The 17468-nt window shown below is 38.3% G+C and overlaps 1 protein-coding gene across 4 annotated transcripts in view; it reads left to right on the top strand.

Annotated features, from left to right (window-relative positions):
* Positions 1 to 17468, top strand: part of CDKAL1 (CDK5 regulatory subunit associated protein 1 like 1) — a 650586-nt gene that overhangs the window by 264990 nt on the left and 368128 nt on the right. The window lies entirely within an intron of this gene.

The raw sequence follows: 17468 nt of genomic DNA, 5'->3' as shown, positions 1-17468 counted from the left end.
TGTGATTTATATCATAGAGTGTTCTGCCTATAGTTTTCTCTAAGAGTTTGATGGAGTCTGGCCTTACATTTAGGTCTTTAATCCATTTTGAGTTTATTTTTGTGTATGGTGTTAGGGAGTGTTCTAATTTCAATCTTTTACATGTAGCTGTCCAGTTTTCCCAGCACCACTTATTGAAGAGGCTGTCTCTTCTCCACTGTATATTCTTGCCTCCTTTATCAAAGATAAGGTGACCATATGTGCTTGGGTTTATCTCTGGGCTTTCTATCCTGTTCCATTGATCTATATCTCTGTTTTTGTGCCAGTACCATACTGTCTTGATTACTGTAGCTTTGTAGTATAGTCTGAAGTCAGGGAGCCTGATTCCTCCAGCTCTGTTTTTCTTTCTCAACATTGCTTTGGCTGTTCGGGGTCTTTTGTCTTTCCATACAAATTGTGAAATTTTTTGTTCTAGTTCTGTGAAAAATGCCAGTGGTAGTTTGATAGGGATTTCATTGAATCTGTAGATTGCTTTGGGTAGTAGAGTTATTTTCACAATGTTGATTCTTCCAATCCAAGAACATGGTATATCTCTCCATCTGTTTGTATCATGTTTAATAATGTCTTATAATTGTGTCTTATAATTTTAATAATGTCTTATAATTGTGTCTTATAATTTTCTGCATACAGATCTTTTGTCTCCTTAGGTAGGTTTATTCCTAGATATTTTATTCTTTATGTTGCAATGGTAAATGGGAGTGTTTCCTTAATTTCACTTTCAGATTTTTCATCATTAGTGTATAGGAATGCAAGAGATTTCTGTGCATTAATTTGATATCCTGCTACTTTACCAAATTCATTGATTAGCTCTAGGAGTTTTCTGGTAGCATCTTTAGGATTCTCTATGTATAGTATCTTGTCATCTGCAAACAGTGACAGCTTTACTTCTTCTTTTCCGATTTGGATTCCTTTTAGTTCTTTTTCTTCTCTGATTGCTGTGGCTAAAACTTCCAAAAAAATGTTGAATAATAGTGGTGAGAGTGGGCAACCTTGTCTTGTTCCTGATCTTAGTGGAAATGGTTTCAGTTTTTCACCATTGAGGATGATGTTGGCTGTGGGTTTGTCATGTATGGCCTTTATTATGTTGAGGAAAGTTCCCTCTATGCCTACTTTCTGGAAGGTTTTTATCATAAATGGGTGTTGAATTTTGTCAAAAGCTTTCTCTGCATCTGTTGAGATGATCATGTGGTTTTTCTCCTTCAATTTGTTAATATGGTGTATCACGTTGATTGATTTGCATATATTGAAGAATCCTTGCATTCCTGAGATAAACCCCACTTGATCCTGGTGTATGCTCCTTTTAATGTGCTGTTGGATTCTGTTTGCTAGTATTTTGTTGAGTATTTTTACATCTATGTTCATCAGTGATATTGGCCTGTAGTTTTCTTTCTTTGTGACATCTTTGTCTGGTTTTGGTATCAGAGTGATGGTGGCCTCATAGAATGAGTTTGGGAGTGTTCCTCCCTCTGCTATATTTTGGAAGAGTTTGAGAAGGATAGATGTTAGCTCTTCTCTAAATGTTTGATAGAATTCGCCTGTGAAGCCATCTGGCCCTTGGCTTTTGTTTGTTGGAAGATTTTTAATCACAGTCTCAATTTCAGTGCTTGTGATTGGTCTGTTCATATTTTCTATTTCTTCCTGGTTCAGTCTCGGAAGGTTGTGCATTTCTAAGAATTTGTCCATTTCTTCCAGGTTGTCCATTTTATCGGCATAGAGTTGCTTGTAGTCATCTCTCATGATCCTTTGTATTTCTGCAGTGTCCGTTGTTACTTCTCCTTTTTCATTTCTAATTCTATCGATTTGAGTCTTCTCCCCTTTATTCTTGATAAGTCTGGCTAATGGTTTATCAATTTTGTTTATCTTCTCAAAGAACCAGCTTTTAGTTTTACTGATCTTTGCTATCGTTTCTTTCATTTCTTTTTCATTTATTTCTGATCTGGTCTGCATGATTTTTTTCCTTCTGCTAACTTTGGGGGTTTTTTGTTCTTCTTTCTCTAATTGCTGTAGGTGTAAGGTTAGGTTGTGTATTTGAGATGTTTCTTGTTTCTTAAGGTAGGCTTGTATAGTTATAAACTTCCCTCTTAGGGACCCTCTTTGGGTCATTGTGTGTTCATTGTCATTTGTTTCTAGGTATTTTTTGACTTCCTCTTTGATTTCTTCAGTGATCTCTTGGTTATTAAGTAGTGTGTTGTTTAGCCTCCATGTGTTTGTATTTCTTACACATTTTTTCCTGTAACTGATATCTAGTCTCGTAGCGTTGTGGTTGGAAAACATACTTGATACGATTTCAATTTTCTTCAATTTACCAAGGCTTGATTTGTGACCCAAGATATGATCTATCCTGGAGAATGTTCCATGAGCACTTGAGAAGAAAGTGTATTGTATTGTTTTTGGATGGAATGTCCTATAAATATCAATTAAGTCCATCTTGTTTAATGTATCATTTAAAGCTTGTGTTTCCTTATTTATTTTCATTTTGGACGATCTGTCCATTGGTGAAAGTGGGGTGTTAAAGTCCCCTGCTATGATGGTGTTACTGTCGATTTCCCCTTTTATGGCTGTTAGTATTTGCCTTATGTATTGAGGTACTCCTATGTTGGGTGCATAAATATTTACAATTGTTATATCTTCTTGGATAGATCCCATGATCATTATGTAGTGTCCTTCTTTGTCTCTTGTAATAGTCTTTGTTTTAAAGTCTATTTTGTCTGATATGAGAATTGCTACTCCTGCTTTCTTTTGATTTCCATTTGCATGAAATATCTTTGTCCACCCCCTCACTTTCAGTCTGTATGTGTCCCTAGGTCTGAAGTGGGTGTCTTGTAGACAGCATATATACGGGTCTTGTTTTTGTATCCTTTCAGCCAGTCTCTGTCTTTTGGTTGGAGCATTTAATACATTTACATTTAAGGTAATTATTGATATGTATGTTCCTGTTACCATTTTCTTAATTGTTTTGGATTTATTATTGTAGGTCTTTTCCTTCTCTTGTGTTTCCTGCCTAGAGAAGTTCCTTTAGCATTTGTTGTAAAGCTGATTTGGTGGTGCTGAATTCTCTTAGCTTTTGCTTGTCTGTAAAGCTTTTAATTTCTCTGTCAAATCTGAATGAGATCCTTGCTGGCTAGAGTAATCTTGGTTGTAGGTTTTTCTCTTTCATCACTTTAAATATGTCCTGCCACTCCCTTCTGGCTTGCAGAGTGTCTGCTGAAAGATCAGCTGTTAACCTTATGGGGATTGCCTTATGTGTTACTTGTTGTTTTTCCCTTGCTGCTTTTAATATTTGTTCTTTGTATTTAATTTTTGATAGTTTGATTAATATGTGTCTTGGCGTGTTTCCCCTTGGATTTATCCTGTATGGGACTCTCTGTGCTTCCTGGACTTGATTAACTATTTCCTTTCCCATAGTAGGGAAGTTTTCAACTATAATCTCTTCAAATATTTTCTCAGTCCCTTTCTTTTTCTCTTCTTCTTCTGGGACCCTTATAATTCGAATGTTGGTGAGTTTAATGTTGTCCCAGAGGTCTCTGAGACTGTCCTCAATTCTTTTTTCTTTATTCTGCTCTGCAGTAGTTATTTCCACTATTTTATCTTCCAGGTCACTTATCCGTTCTTCTGCCTCAGTTATTCTGCTATTGATTCCTTCTAGAGAATTTTTAATTTCATTTATTGTGTTGTTCATCTCTCTTTGTTTGCTCTTTGGTTCTTCTAGGTCCTTGTTAAACGTTTCTTGTATTTTTTCCATTCTACTTCCAAGATTTTGGATCTTTACTATCATTCTGAATTCTTTTTCAGGTAGACTGCCTATTTCCTCTTCATTTGTGAGGTTTGGTGGGTTTTTGCCTTGTTCCTTCATCTGCTATGTGTTTCTCTGTCTTTTCAGTTTGCTTAACTTACTGTGTTTGGGGTCTCCTTTTCACAGTCTTCAGGTTCATAGTTCCCGTTTTTTTTGGTGTCTGCCCCCAGTGGCTAAGGTTGGTTCAGTGGGTTGTGTAGGCTTCCTGGTGGAGGGAACTAGTGCCTGAGTTCTGGTGGAGGAGGCTGGATCTTGTCTTACTGGTGGGCAGGTCCACGTCTCGTGGTGTGTTTTGGGATGTCTGTGGCCTTATTATGATTTTAGGCAGCCTCTGTGCTAATGGATGGTGTTGTGTTCCTGTCTTGCTAGTTGTTTGGCATAGGGTGTCCTGCACTGTAGCTTGCTGGTCGTTGAGTGGAGCTGGGTCTTGGCGTTGAGATGGAGATTTCTGGGAGATTTTCACCGTTTGATATTACGTGGAGCTGGGAGGTCTCTTGTGGACCAGTGGCCTGAACTTGGCTTTCCCACCTCAGTGGCACAGCCCTGATGCCTGGGTGGAGCACCAAGAGCCTGTCCTCCACACGCCTCAGAATAAAAGGGAGAAAAAAAAGAAAGAAAGAAGAAGATAAAATAAAATAAAGTCACTAAAAGAAAAAAAATTATTAAGAAAAAAAATTATTTTGCGTAAAAAAAAAAAAAACAAATTAAAAAAACGGACAGACAGAACCCTAGGACAAATGGTAAAAGCAAAGCTATACAGACAAAATCACAGACAGAAGCATACACATACACGCTCGCAAAAAGAGAAAAAGGGAAAAAATATATATATATTGTTGCTCCCAATGTCCACCTCCTCAATTTGGGATTATTCGTTGTCTATTCAGGTATTCCACAGATGCAGGGTACATCCAGTTGATTGTGGAGATTTAATCCGCTGCTCCTGAGGCTGCTGGGAGAGATTTCCCTTTCTCTTCTTTGTTCGCACAGCTCCCGGGGTTCAGCTTTGGATTCGGCCCCGCCTCTGTGTGTAGGTCGCCTGAGGGCGTCTGTTCTTCGTGCAGACAGGACGGGGTTAAAGTAGCAGCTGATTCGGGGGCTGTGGCTCACTCAGGCCGGGGGGAGGGAGCGGTACGGAGGAGGCGGGGCGAGCCTGCGGCGGCAGAGGCCGGCGTGACGTTGCACCAGCCTGAGGCGCCGCGTGTTCTCCCGGGGAAGTTGTCCCTGGATCACGGGAGCCTGGCAGTGGCGGGCTGCACAGGCTCCCGGGAGGGGAGGTGTGGAGAGTGACCTTGGCTCGCACACAGGCTTCTTGATGGCGGCAGCAGCAGCCTTAGCGTCTCATGCCCGTCTCTGGGGTCCGTGCTGATCGCCGCGGCTCACGCCCGTCTCTGGAGCTCGTTTAGGCGGCGCTCTGAATCCCCTCTCCTCACGCACCAGGAAACAAAGAGGCAAGAAAAAGTCTCTTGCCTCTTCGGCAGCTGCAGACTTTTTCCCCGGACTCCCTCCAGGCCAGCTGTGGTGCGCTAACCCCTTCAGGCTGTGTTCACGCCGCCAACCCCAGTCCTCTCCCTGGGATCCGACCGAAGCCCGAGCCTCAGCTCCCAGCCCCCGCCCGCCCCGGCGGGTGAGCAGACAAGCCTCTCGGGCTGGTGAGTGCTGCTCTCGGGCTGGTGAGTGAGTGCTGCTCGGCGCCGATCCTCCGTGCGGGAATCTCTCCGCTCTGCCCTCCGCACCCCTGTGGCTGCGCTCTCCTCCGTGGCCCCGAGTTTCCCCCCTCCGCCACCCGCAGTCTCCGCCTGAGAAGGGGCTTACTCAGTAGTTTCTTTGAGAATTTACCATGTGTTATATATGTTTTAGTTGCCTTTAATATTTTTCTTTTATTATGGTGGAATTTAGATGCCTTAGGATATGATATTTGGTAATGGATATCAGAACATCAGTAAAATCGTGTATATTAGTCTAGCAAATTTTGACTTTGTATATCGAAGTTGGATGATCTAGGGCTTCTTGGTTTCAAATCCTAGCCTCACACCTAATTAGTAGCCTTTACTAAGTTACTTAGCCTCATTCTGCCTCAGTTTCTTCATGTGTAAAAGAAGGTCGATAAAAACATAAACCTCACAAGGTTGCTCTAAGGATTAAAAGTGATTTAATACATCTAGAGTGCTTAGTGCCTTGCAGACAGTAAGCCTCGTGCAACTGTTAGCCTACTATTATTATTATGTCAGCAATAGTGTTGTGTTTTTAAGAATCTGTACTTGATGCTAACACATATATATGGAATCTAAAAAAAAGATGGTTCTGATGAACCTAGGGGAGGGACAGGAGTAAAGATGCAGACGTAGAGAATGGACTTCAGGACACGGGGAGGGGGAAGGGTAAGCTGGGATGAAGTGAGAGAGTGGCATGGACATATATACACTACCAAATGTAAAATAGATAGCTAGTGGGAAGCAGCTGCGTAGCACAGGGAGATCTGCTCAGTGCTTTGTGACTATCTAGAGGGGTGGGATAGGGATGGTGGGAGGGAGATGCAAGAGGGAGGGGATATGGGGATTATTTATACATATAGCAGATTCACTTTAATATACAGCAGAAGCTAACACAACATTGTAAAGCTATTATACCCCAATAAAGATATTAAAAAAAAAATCTGTACTTGAAAGATTATTTCTTTGCACACTGTATACAAATTGAACAATTTAAAATAAGATGTTTATTAGTTTGGAAATCGAGTTATTGGGGAACATTGTGAGGCTTTTTAACACATATTAGCAGATTTGTCTTCAGAAAAGTTATACTCATTTGTACTCTCATCAGCAACCTCTAGAGCCCCTGGAAATGGAATTACTAAGCCAAATTAGAATGATTTTATCTTGATAAATTTTAAAATGAACCAGTTTTCCCTATTTAATGTAGAAAAAAAAGTTAAATAGGACAGGAGATATTTGGAAATATAAGAAAGAATTTTCCAGTAGGATCTGTTGGAAGCCAACAAAATAAACATTTAAAGGTAGGTAAGAAATCTACTCTGGGAAATACTAATAAACAGCATTTCCTATCATTTGTTTTGTACTCTTTGGGAGTTGTGGGCACTCAGGTACCTGGTCTGATCTCCAACATTTGGATAAACTATCTTACTGTATTGCATCAGTTGATTCTTTTAAACAAAGGTAACGTTCCAGGGCTTCCCTGGTGGCGCAGTGGTTGAGAACCTGCCTGCTAATGCAGGGGTCACGGGTTCGAGCCCTGGTCTGGGAAGCTCCCACATGCCGTGGAGCAACTAGGCCCGTGAGCCACAACTACTGAGCCTGCGTGTCTGGAGCCTGTGCTCCGCAACGGGAGAGGCCGCGATAGTGAGAGGCCCGCGCATCGCAATGAAGAGTGGCCCCCGCTTGCCGCAACTAGAGAAAGCCCTCGCACAGAAACGAAGACCCAACACAGCCCTAAATAAATAAATAAATAAATAAAATTAAAAAAAAAAAAAGTAACATTTCATACCTTTGTGTCTGCCTGTATGACTAGCCCTACTGGGGAGCCAGAGGCTTCTTATGATTCACTTTTGCCTCCATCAAAGGGTGGCTTCTTTAGGATCATATACTCCATGCGTATCCCCATCTCTTGGGAAGGAAGTTCTCCTTAACTGGTATATGGCTTGTCTGTAAAACATTCTCCTTTAGTGTTCCCATTCGAGTTTTTGAATTGAAATATTTCTTCCATTTGAGGTACATTTTTTCTTCTTTCATCCTAATGTTTCTGAAAACAGCATGATTCTTTAGAAAGGATTAAATTCTATATTTAATTGGGATAGCTTTTATCACTCCTTGTCCCAGAAAAGAAAGAAAAAGAGCTTTTATTGAATCAGTAGGGGTTCTTACAATCATTCAAGGAAATAGGTGTAATATGTATGAAGGAGAATGCTGTACACTAAACAAACCATTGTGCACCTGAGGCTTGAGTGGGAAAAGCTTTCCTCTTGGAGGTTTTGGTGGTTGGCTTGATAGCTAGTGACTTTACATTAGGCACCTACTGGTCCCCTCATTTTTTTGGGGGGGCGTATGCTGCACGACGTGGCATTTAGGATCTTAGTTCCCCAAGCAGGGATCGAACCCGTGCCTCCTGCAGTGGAAGCACTGAGTCCTAACCACTGGACCTCTAGGGAAGTCCCTGGTCTCCTCATTTTATCTCTGATATATGGTATTTTGTCTTGGCCCTGCTTTAGAATATAATCGCCGAAGGGGAGAGATAGGCATTGGATTTTACTTACTTGATTATTATAATGCTAATTGGAATTGTAGCTCTCACATTTAGAGGATTTGTTGAAGTGAAAATGGTGGGTAATTGGGAATTCCCTGGCAGTCAAGCAGTTGGGACTCCCTGCTTTCACTGCCAGGGGCCTGGGTTAGATCCCTGGTCAGGGAAATAGAATCCCACAAGCCACGTGGTGCGGCCAAAAAAAACAAAACAAAAAAAAAAAACAGAGTTGGGTAATTGCATAAATGCTTAGGCTTTACTTTTCCATTTCAATTTAAAACACCTCCTCTCTCTTCGTTATGTAATTACACCATTATTTGACCCAAACAATTTACTTTCCTACACAGGTTAGAAAATTATCTGAGTTTAGCTTTCTAGTTTCAACACAGTTGAAATATAAGACTTTTTTTTTTCTGTTCCCAGGATGTTTTGACCCATGTTCGAACAATACCTTTTATCCTAGGCGCCAAAATATGGTACCTGTTATATGTTATAGAATTAGTTTTTGCCAGTGTTTCCTGTGAGATTTCACGCCGGCAGACGTCAGCCTCCAGAGCCACTAAGGAAGCAAAAACAATACCTCTCTGCTGATACTCTTTTACTTTTCACTATAGTCCTACATGGCAGAATTGTATTTTAAAAGGAAGAATTATATGTATATATTTATAAACCTAAATATACACATAATATATAAACATAATATATATGTAAATGTATATATGATTTACACACCCACTATATAAATAAAGTCCCCTACCATGGTAGCAGATAAATAGTTGCCATCAGAGTCCCTGTTTCTTTTTCAGCTTGGACATTCATAAGTTAATTCAGATCAGCAGCACAGAGTCACTTTGTATGGGTTCTCCAGTTCTAATGGCCAATCAGGTAGTTTTGCTTCACTAGCAAATATTATTTGCTGGCTACAGCTATCTCCACTGCTGTCTTTGAAAGGTATAGAGATAATAGCTTAGTCTTAATTGTTTGTACTGCTGTCATTGTTTTATAAAACTAAAAATAACAATGTAGGCGGAATAAAAGAAAATTTTTGGAAAAGTATGTGCTCTGTGGTTGTCAGAATTTCCTCATCATTCACCATGCTATTTTGGTAAACACATTCAGAAAACAGTTGTTGCTGTTATGGGGGTGGGACTTTGTCCCCCAGGGAGTAAACCACTAGCTATAAATAGAACACATTGAAAATCCAACTGTGATTATTATTGTTGCTTATTAATTATATTCTGTGTTTGTATCAGTTGGCATGTTACTCGATTTAGGCTAATATTCAGTTAAAGCCATTTTTCTGCTATTTTTGCCTGTACCTCTTCAATTCTAAAGATTATCGTAGACCAAAGAAGACATAAAGATGGCCAAAAAGCACATGAAAAGATGCTCAACATCACTAATTATCGGAGAAATGGAAATCAAAGCTACAATGAGGTATCACCTCACACCAGGCAGAATGGCCACCATCAGAAAGTCTACAAGCAATAAATGCTGGAGAGGGTGTGGAGAAAAGAGAACCCTCCTGCACTGTTGGAAATCCACTTCCAGAAATATAAAATGGTCAAGCACACAGTGAATCACATACCTACAAGTATAACCTGTTCAGCTCAGTTCAGGACTACTTGAAACTGTGTGTGTCAGATATCATCCATTTAAAGTTACTTTTCCCGTGAGAATATCAAGCTTTTATTTTATGTGACTTCTAGGTTATAATGTTATTATGTAAACATTCAAGGAATGGAGTGATAAATTACTCCTATTAATAATAATAATAGCTGCTAACATTGTTGAAGTGCATTCATTGTTTTTTTTTTTAAATTTTTTTTTAAAATTAATTAATTAATTTATTTTTTACTTTATGGCTGTGTTGGGTCTTCGTTTCTGTGCGAGGGCCTTCTCTAGTTGCGGCAAGCGGGGGCCACTCTTCATCACGGTGCGCGGGCCTCTCACTATCGCGGCCTCTCTTGTTGCGGAGCACAGGCTCCAGACGCGCAGGCTCAGTAATTGTGGCTCACGGGCCCAGTTGCTCCGCGGCATGTGGGATCCTCCCAGACCAGGGCTCGAACCCGTGTCCCCTGCATTGGCAGGCAGACTCTCAACCACTGCACCACCAGGGAAGCCCCATTCATTGTTGAATACTACATTTAGTAACACTGAAGACTTAAAGAGAAATCAGATATTTTATTTTGTATCCGATTTTAATATTTATATATTTTAAAATATAAATATATCTTTTATTGTAATAAAAATATTAAAATTTAAAACATTTTAAAATATAAAAATACATAAACACTATAGGGTAGTTTAACTTTTTAAAAAAATGTCTTTACTTGGCAAAATAGAAAGTTTGCACCCTATTTGGTTGCCAGTTTTAAGTGTGTGCATTTTAAATTTATTGCTCTACACTACAAAATTAATGAACTTTGAGGACTTTATGCTAAGTGAAATAAGCAAGTCACAAAAAGACTTGATTCCACTTATACGAAAGTACTTGGAGTAGTCAAATTCATAGAGACGGAAAGTAAAATGGTGGTTGCCAGGGCCTGGGGAGAGGGGGGAAAATGGGGAGTTATTGTTTAATGGGTATAGAGTTTCAGTTTTACAAGACAAAAAGACTTATGGGGATGGATGTTGGTGAACTTTTTCTTTCTTGAGTTTTTGTTTTTTCTTTGCTTCATGAGGCTTCCATATGGAAGGCCACAATATGATTTTTCCAAGGTTTTGCTCTATGAAGGGCTTATTTTGTAAAGTTTGAAGCTTTGAGAAAGATTATGCTCTGTCAACTGATTAAAAATAAGTAAGGATTAAGTTATGTGAGTGGCACAGAATGTTAGTTTGAAGTGTTAATGTTATTGTTAAAACAATAGTTTCTGCATATTTAAAATTATCTTTGACCCTAAGCAGAGAGAAGCAGAATCCTGAGTCACATAAGCTTATTTTTCGCCTTAAAAAAGTGATATTAGTGTGGGTGAAATTTTAAAAGTATAACTCTGATTTTTAAATTATTCCCAAACTTCTGATATCTATAGATGGTCTTTAGAAGAAAAAGCCTAATGTATTAAAACTTTTAATTTTTCTTTGCTTTATGTGGTTTTGGTATCAAATTGGCATGTTGTTGTTCATTTGAACCCTTTGAAATATTTTAATTTTTAATTTTAATTGTGAAAATTTATTGTTATTTCACATGTTTAGTTTCTGTAATTTAAAAATATTCTACCACAGATGCTTTTTAAGACTTAAGTTATACTGCTAAATTAAATGCCCAGTCTGTCTCTGCTTTTGAGGTTTTTAGTTATTTCTTGGCCTATGGCCATATAACCACCTGTACAAAGATGAGTAGGTGGGGTGTGCTACCTTTATCCTTCTGTCACAACAGGCTATGTCTGTTCAGGATTTTGCCTCTTCCTTGCAGTTCAACAGCCATCTCTTTTTGGTTTTGGCTTTCAACAGTCAACCCTCAAAGATCTTTTGTTCTGTGACGGTTAAAGAAACTGGCTCAGTGTTCTTACTCTTAGACAATTATTTAATTGTTTACAGATAACTGAAACTACTAAAGGTTTCTATGAGGAATCCTTTTATTTTGTTGGAGGCTTGTCATGTTGAAATGATTGGTCATCATAATTCCTGGTGTTTGAGAAGATTGTTTTTAAACCAAATAGCATCAAAAAGCTCATTCTTTTCTGATTTTGTATTGGGTATTTTTCCTGTGTATTATAACAAATATCTCTCCTTTTTAAATGTAAGACATAGCAGATTTAATGCTTGATTAGTGCTGTTATAACATGCTTATAGAAATACTCTCTATAGAAATTTTCGCTTTATTGAAATAATATGAAGTATTACTTTGGTAATTGCAGATAAGGATGAACCCATCTTATACGATAAAGAGTTTAGAACTTCAAAAGTATATCACATCAACAACTCTAATTAACCCCAAGGGAGCAATTTAGTGAAGAATATTTTGAGTTCTTAATGTACTATTTATACTTACTGGCTTATTTTGATTAGTATAAATGTTTCCAAATATCACCTTGTTTTATTTAAATGTTTTAGTACATTTTCATGAGTGATTTTCCATGGGGGATACATTTCCACCTTTATTAAGTGAGCCAGTAGGAAAACATGATTTGGTTTCCATAGTTGATTTAAGTCAACCTATCAGCAACACATCTGTTCCATAAAGTTAGGTACCCCTGGAACATGATAGTGCGTAATTAATTCCTTACAGAATTGTTTAGAACAGGTGCATTAAAGTTACTGATCACTTACTAGGTGCCGGCAGTATTCTAAGTGTTTTATGTGTGTTAATTGATTTATGTTATAAATATTTAAAATACATGTGTCCCTTCCCCTTCTCTAGGCTAGTGTCCCTTAAGAAAGTTATTTTTAAGAAATAGCCCAAGTTAGAAATAGTATTAGCTTTTATCGAGATTGTCCCCTTAATTTATGGAGCTCTCCATCGGGAATAAGTAGTATCGAGGGTAGAGAGAGCAGATTCCTCAGAACGGTGCTGATTCAACTTGAGTGAATGGCAGTCATGAGGGGGGATCCCAGGTGAATGAATAAGGGGTCTTTTGCATCAAGCCCATCATGAAGCCACCGAGGAGAAGGACAGAGAGAGGAATCAGCTTGGAGGACCTGAGCAGTAGAATTTAAAAGCCATGGCAAGACAAACAAGGTGACATATTCTGCCACAGAGCAGCAGTAGGATGAAAAACAGAACTTGTAAACAACAACGGTGAAATAACTAGTTTGGGCCAGTGGATGGACAAGAAGCCTAGCCTTAGATTTCCAAAGAATAAAGGAGAGGAACAGGTTTTAAACAAATAGTTCCATACACAGGATGATGAGTACCAGCCATATCTTTGAATATATGTGTTGTATTACTTTATATCTCATGTCAGATGATTGCCTATCTTACTATTATTTCTTATCTGCATTTGTCTATAGCTAGGATATTTGATACATATTTATTCTGGGGAGGCAGCTTGGCATGGAAACAGGAGGGAATTTGAAAGTTGGCAGGCTTATATTTGAATTTTAGCTGTTACATGTCTCAAACAAGCTACGTATCTGATTTTTCCCCCACGGTTTTACTGATATAATTGCCATATAACATTGTGTAAGTTTAAGATGCACAACACAATTATTTGATATATGTATATATTGTGAAATGTTTACAACAGTTTTAGTTAACATCCCTCGTTTTATCTAATTATAGATTTTTTCTTGTAATGAGAACTTTTAAGTTCTATTTTCTTAACGCTGTTCAGATACACGATACAGAATTGATAACTACAGTCACCATGCTGTACATTACACCCCCAGAATTTATTTATTTTATAACTAGAAGTTTATAACTTTAGACCACCTTCACCCTTTTCCCCCAACTCCCACAAATCCCACCCTCTGGTGATCAACAATATTTTCTTAGTTTCTTTGAAGTTGTTTTTTTTTTTCTGTTTTTGTTTGTTTATTTTAGATTCCACATACCAGTGAGATCATATAGTATTTTTCTTTCTCTGCCTCACTTATTTCACTTAGCATAATGCCCTCAAGATCCATCCATGTTGTTGCAAATGGCAGGTTTTCCTCCTTTTTAATAGCTGAATAACATCCCATTGTTTAAACGTGTCACATTTTCTTCATCCATTCATTTGTTGAAGAACAGTTGGGTTGTTTCCATGTTTGGCTATTGTAGATAGTGCTGCAATGAAAATGAGGTTACAGATACCTCTTTGAGATAGTGATTTCATCTCCTTTGGAGATAAACCCAGACATGGAATTGCTGGATCATATAATAGTTCTATTTTTAATTTTTTGAGGAACCTCTATACTGTTTTTCATGGTGGCAGTACCAATTTACATTCCCACCAATAGTGCACAAGGGTTCCTATTTGTCTGCATCCTTGCCAGCTGTTGTTAACTCTTATCTTTTTGATAATAGCCTTTCTGTCAAGTGTGAGGTGATACTGTGGTATTGATTTGCACTTCCTTGATGATTAGTGATGTTGAGTATCTTTTCTTGTACCTGTTGGCCATTTGAATATTTTCTTTGGAGAAATGTCCATCCATATTATTTGGATGTCTTAAAATTGGATTATTATTATTTATTATTGAGGTGTATGAGTTTTTAAAAATATATTTTGGGGGCTTCCCTGGTGGCGCAGTGGTTGAGAATCTGCCTGCCAGTGCAGGGGACGCGGGTTCGAGCCCTGGTCTGGGAAGATCCCACATGCCGCGGAGCGACTAGGCCTGTGAGCCATAACTGCTGAGCCTGCACGTCTGGAGCCTGTGCTCTGCAGCAAGAGAGGCCGCGATAGTGAGAGGCCCGCGCACCGCGATGAAGAGTGGCCCCCACTTGCCGCGGCTAGAGAAAGCCCTCACACAGAAGCGAAGACCCAACACAGCCATAAATAAATAAATAAATAAATAATTTAAAAATATATATATTTTGGATATTAACCCCTTATCAGATATTATGAATCCCTTATTGTAGAGTAATAATCATATATTATTATGAATTTATTATGAATCAGATATATGGTTTGCAAATATTTTCTCCCATTCTTTTGGTTGCCTTTTCATTTTGTTGATTGTTTCCTTTGCTGTGCAGAAGCTTTTTAGTTTGATGCAGTCCAACTTGCTTGTTTTTGCTTCTGTTACTTGTGCTTTAGGTGTCATATCCAAAAAATTCATTGCCAAGAACAGTGTCAAGGAGCTGTTTCCCTGTGTTTTCTTCTAGGAGTTTCATGGTTTCTGGACTTACATTTGTCTTTAATCCATTTTGAATTAATTCTTGTCAATTGTATAAGTTAGTGATAGTTTCATTCTTCTGCATGTGAATATCCAATTTTCCCAGCACTATTTGTTGAATAGACTGTCTTTTCTCCATTGAATATTCTTGGCTCCTTTGTCAAATGTTAGTTGACTGTATATGCATGAATTTATTCCTGGGCTCTCAATTCTTTTATGTTGGTCTATTTGCCTGTTTTTACACCAGCACCTACTGTTTTGATTACTATAGCTCTGTAATATCATTTGAAATCAGGAACTGTGATGCCTCCAGCTTTGGTGATTTTTTTTTTTTTTCTTTCATCAATGTCTTAAACTTTTCATTGTACAGATCTTTCACCTTCTTGGTTAAATTAATTCCTGGGTATTTTATTGTTTTTGCTGTTGTAAATGAGATCATGATTTAGTCTTGGTGGGTTATATGTTTCTAGTTTATTTATTTACTCTAGGTTGTTCAGTTAACTTTTGGTGTGTAGTTGTTCATAGTATACAGTATCTTATGCTCCTTATGCTTCTTTGTATTTCTGTGGAATGAGCTGTATTATTTGAATTTTTGTAGCAGATTCTTCATCTGTAAGATGTAGATAGTAACATCAACTCTAGAGGAGTTAAATGAGATAATGTATGTAAAACATCTAGCAAAATGCCTGGTGCTCCATCAGGCAAACAAACAAACAAACAAAAGTGAGTTACTCTCCCAAGGAGAAGCCAAAAAACCCCAGTTTTCTTTTTGCCCTTGTTATGGAACAGATGGAAATTGAAAAGAGAAGACATATAACAATTGGGAGACTAGAACCTCTATTCATAAGAGAGAGGCCACAATTTGTGTGTGTGTGTGTGTGTGTGTGTGTGTGTGTAAACGGCTTAGGAAGAAAGGAATGTTAGCTGTTTAAGAACATGTGGTCAGTTAAAAATCAAAATGTGTGTGTTGTTTTACTTAAGAGCCCTGTGCAAAAGTAATTAGAAATTAAGCATTACATTGTTGCCTCCTGAGTTCAATGATTTATATGTATTTTAAAGTCATATATTAACAAAATTATACATTGGCCAGTTATAATTATTAAAAGTTCAATTTTCCTCTGTTTGAAATTTTAAAGCATTTGTATGATGATGGTCTTTTAAAACCTTGCTATTTATTATAGCAATTGAATCATTGAAGAAATGTTATTATTTGTGTTGTTCAATGTTATTGAGCCTTATCTTTCTGGCATAGGAATATTTTATTATGTGTAATTGTTTTTCTTTAATTTTATAAGAAGAAAATTTATTTAAACTATATTTTTAAATTATAAGAGTAGAATCAACATTTTAGTTTTTTTTTAAAAATTAATTAATTAATTAATTTCTGGCTGCATTGGGTCTTCGTTGCTGCACGTGGGCTTTCTCTAGTTGCAGCGAGCAGGAGCTACTCTTTGTTGTGGTGCGCAGGCTTCTCATTGAGGTGGCTTCTCGTGTTGCAGAGCACGGGCTCTAGGCGTGTGGGCTTCAGTAGTAGTGGCACACGGGCTCAGTAGTTGTGGCTCATGGGCTCTAGAGCACAGGCTCAGTAGTTCTGGTGCATGGGCTTAGTTGCTCTGCAGCGGGATCTTCCGAGACCAGGGCTCAAACCCGTGTCCCCTGCATTGGCAGGCGGATTCTTAACCACTGCGCCACCGGGGAAGTCCAACATTTTAGTTTTTAAAAGACAATTCTGTATCATGTCTGAAGTATTTTGGGAATTAATCCTATTTCTTGATTTTTTAAAATTAATGTTGTCATTATTCTTCTTTACTTTGACTAATATAATCCCAAAGAGCATTCATTGGACATGTTTTAATATTTTTTTCGGATTTCAAAGAGTTAAAAATATTATCTGAAGATTTCTTAGGGTGTACTTTCTTATGAGAATTCTGTACTGCCTATTTATTATTTTTCTAAATTTTATTTATTTATTTGGCTGCATTGGGCCTTTGTTGCTGTGCGTGGGCTTTCTCTAGTTGCAGCAAGCGGGGTCTACTCTTCATTGCGGAGCACAGGCTCTAGGTGCACGGGCTTCAGTAGTTGCAGAACGTGGGCTCAGGAGTTGCAGTGTGCGGGCTCTAGGGTGCGTGGTCTTCAGTAGTTATGGCGTGAGTGCTCAGTAGTTGTGGCTCGCGGGCTCCAGAGTGCAGGCTCAGTAGTTGTGGCACATGGACTTAGTTGCTCCGTGGCATGTGGGATCTTTCCGGACCAGGGATCAAACCCATGTCCCCCGCATTGGCAGGCGGATTCTTAACCACTGTGCCACCAGGGAAGTCCCTGCCTGTTTATTCTTAAATCATTAGTTAAAAGTTAAATGAAAAGCTTTTTCATTTATGAATAATACGGTATATATAAGTGATACTAAAATTTTAGTTTTATGATAGCCAAATAAATGTCATTGGTTTTAAAAAATGTGAATCTTTAATTTCTTTTGATTTTGATTAACCATTGTAAGCATTTATCCTTTTTGCTTCCACATTAATGTGTGCATTTGAAGATAATATGGGATTTGTACAATCATTCTTGAATAGTTGAAACTTAACAGAATTGCAAATTGCAGATTTCTGTGCCTGGTGGAAATAAA

Source organism: Eschrichtius robustus, chromosome 12 (genome assembly GCF_028021215.1).
Source record: "Eschrichtius robustus isolate mEscRob2 chromosome 12, mEscRob2.pri, whole genome shotgun sequence".
In the NCBI taxonomy this organism is placed as follows: domain Eukaryota; kingdom Metazoa; phylum Chordata; class Mammalia; order Artiodactyla; family Eschrichtiidae; genus Eschrichtius; species Eschrichtius robustus.
This window is presented reverse-complemented; position numbering and strand designations above follow the sequence as displayed.